We start from the raw sequence: 3,455 nt of genomic DNA, 5'->3' as shown, positions 1-3,455 counted from the left end.
CCTTTGTGATGCCTCCTCCTCAACCATCAAAGTTTCCAGAGCTGCAAAGTGCATTGGAGGCTCTTGCATATACTTGGGAGCAATTTCCTAGTGTGGTGGCAAAAAGGATGCATCCAAAGATAATGTTTGAGTACTTTGAGGATGCACAATATGCTCCTCATATTCAAGGATCTTCACATGAAGGAGATCAAAAAGCTCAGACTTTGATGCAGGGACAAGAAGAACACGCACACTATCACAAACGTGTAGAACATGAGCGCAAACTTCTAGAGCAAGAAATGGTGGATGTAACTAAGGACGATGAAACACAAGCCTTGAGTGCATGGGAATTAAAAAAAATTGAAGAAGATCAAGGTCGATCTACTGTAGTTATGCTAGAAGCTCTTGCTAGCAAACCACGACGTGAAATGCAAAAGGCTAGTACTGCAAGAGCCACGACTCCAAGTAGTAAAAAAAGGCATCGTGCCACTATAGAGAGAGATAATGTGGATGAAAAACGGTTAAAAGAAGAGAAAGATGAAGAAGACTCAGAACCCGAGGCTGAAGATGATCAGGATGAACTCACATCAATCAAAAATCTTAATCTGCGTCTTAATGAAGCAGTAACAAATGATGATGTGGGATATATCTGGGGTCAAAGGACGTGGTTTGTGAATGCCAAAGATTTGGAAGCTACAGCTATCTTTACTAATAGCCGAAGCCTTGATATATCCTATGCACTGCAAATATACGAGGCTTTGAGAGATGGTATTAAGAAACCTGTGGCAAGTAATGTGGTCCTACGCCCAATAATGTTTTGTCCAATCAAAAATAGTTTTCTAATCGATACTTACAAATTGGGCCTCCCATGATTCAACACCCCCTACTCCAAAATGCACGCTTCCATATTGCTCCATTTGCATCCTTCGTGCCTCCGCGTGCTACAGACTGGGGTCCTCCCTCGCTGACTTCATTGCTTTCTTCCACTCATGCTTGTGAGTGGGCCCCTTGGTGGTTGACCTCCCTTGAGCCTGGCAAGCTCCGCTAGTGGCTACCTCTTGAGCGAAGATCTTTTATTGCCAAGTATCATAACAATCTTTGACTTGGCGCATTTATATGTGAATTGACAATTGGGGGGGTTAGGATACCTCGAGCGAACAGTAGCGAGGGTCTCATCATCCAACCTCTTTGGCTGGTCTTTGTAGTGGATAACGCAATCTCTGTAATTGTTAGCAATTACAGAGTGCATGAAGGCCATGATGTCCTTCCCCCGTGCATCCATCAAGATGCCTCTTGTCTGAGTGATGTCATAGAAGATCGTACCATCACCCGAAGGCACGTCTAAATCATCTGAATCATCATTGTCCCCACCACCACCCCTCCCAAAGCATTGTGCCATGCATCCCCCTCCGCTCTCCTTGCTATTACGCCTGCTACCATGTCATGTCGAGCTAGTACGTTGGCCACTTGTAGCTGAAGACTTGCATGGGACTACGTGGACTACTCGTAGCTAGAGAACCAAGTCTCGACTGCACAGGAGTATGCCGACTCCTCTGCAAGATAGAAGGAACTCCTAATGGCATGGGAGAAGGGGCATAAGACGGCATGGGGGAAGGGGCATAAGACGGCATGGGGGAAGGGGCATAAGATGGCATGGGAGAAGGGCCTCGGCTATGCTGACTTCGCTGGGGTAATCTCAGCTGGTGTGGGGTGGTTTGGAGTCTGTAGTGCTGACTCCTGAGGGGTATTTAGAGTACTCATATACCTGTATAACTCTATAGGACTAGGAGGGTGCCCTAAAAGGTTATATAAGTCCCTAAAAATAGACTCCCAGAGATCAGGTGAGCCCGAAGAGCTTCCTGGCCACACGATGAACTGCAAAAAAGAAAAAAAGATGATTATTGATGAGCTGAGAAGAAAGGGGGAGGGAAGAAAAGATTACTGTCGAAATGCATCTATAGACGCATTTGAGAAGCGCGTCTATTTTTTCGTATAATAGCGCGTCTATAGATGTAGCTGTCTGTGTCTACAAATAGGCTAGACATGCGTCTAGATGTGCCTGTAGATGCGGTTTTAGATGCGCTCTGAGATGCATCTATAGACACGCTCCGACAGGCGGACTATTCTAAAAATTAGAAAAGGACATGTACTCGACACAAAAACGTAACACTTATACCAAAATCATGTGTTTCTTGGATACGACAAAGGACAAATCCAAAGAGAGCAACTTCCAAAAAAGATCAACTGTAAAAAGACTTACCTTGGATAGAGCTATGGAATCTTCTTCTCCTTTTTCAAAGTTGCTTCTCTTCCTTGTCCACCCTCTTCTCCTTTAATCTTGGAAGTAAGTGTGAGTGCCTTCCTCTTAAGTGTAAGCTTGGAAGTAAGTGTGGGTGCCTTCCTCTTAAGTGTCAAAATTGTGGATCTGCTAATAGCAAAGCAAGCAAGCCACATGAAGTATAAGTAATGTGAAGAAAAGCAAAGTGAGTGCACTAAAAGTAGATTTAAAAACCGCGTTTATAAGCACGTCTATACACGCATCTAAATACGTGTGTAATTGCACGTCTAGATACATAGAGCAGATGCGCTTTTAGATGCACCATAGAGTTTTAAAATCAAATATTTGAAGAAAAGCAATTTTTTTTGGTTTGTTTGTTTGTAGGATGTCTTCATCTTCAACAAGTAGCTCAGTGAGGATGAATCCCTCTGTATCTACCGTCACGAAATGTGGTTGGAGCAAAAAATCAAATGTATGTGTGATCGATGTCGAGGAAACATGTATTGTGCACACAGGATTACACTCAATCACATCTCAAAGTATGAAGAATGGGATGCGACCATAAACATGGTAAGTATTAAAGAGTTAAGGTTGATTGAGATACCTATGGTGTTCGTATGTTTGAGTTATGATCCCGTTTTAATTTGATATAGGATGCAGTGCCACACCCGTATATGTTGCCCTATCCTCGTTGTGAGAGGCGAAGCATCGGCGATATGAGGTGGGATCTTCAGGAGGGACCGTTACGGATGCATAGAAAGATGGTGATAGTAGCCCTCCGCCATTACCTCATGAAGCTGTGGAGGAGGATGTGCTTGATGATATGGTGGGGGATTTATATGTCCATCAAGGGAGGGATGATAGCATGGAGCAGGATGGTCTTTTTATCGTAGCATCGACTCCACTATTTGAGGGTGCACATTCTTTGTTCTACATGCCTCCCTTGAGTTACTAAACTTGCAAACCATCTATGGATGGAGCAATGCAAGTTTGAATGCATTACTCAAGTAAGCTTTAAAGTCTATTTTGCAAACATGGTGAATTATGCTAGTGGGTCAATTACTCGAATGCTTTTCCTCATTTATGGTCTTCACGTGCAGGCTATTGTGTAAAATGCTTCCAAGGAAGAATAAATTACCGACCTCAAGAGATATGGCAAGGAAACATGTGACCTCTCTTGGAGGATTAGATTACAAGT

The sequence above is a fragment of the Dipteris shenzhenensis genome, chromosome 30, assembly GCF_047967505.1.
Source record: "Dipteris shenzhenensis isolate YYH24624 ecotype China chromosome 30, Dip_SZ_1.0, whole genome shotgun sequence".
Classification (NCBI taxonomy): Eukaryota; Viridiplantae; Streptophyta; class Polypodiopsida; order Gleicheniales; family Dipteridaceae; genus Dipteris; species Dipteris shenzhenensis.
Note: the sequence above shows the minus strand (reverse complement) of the source record.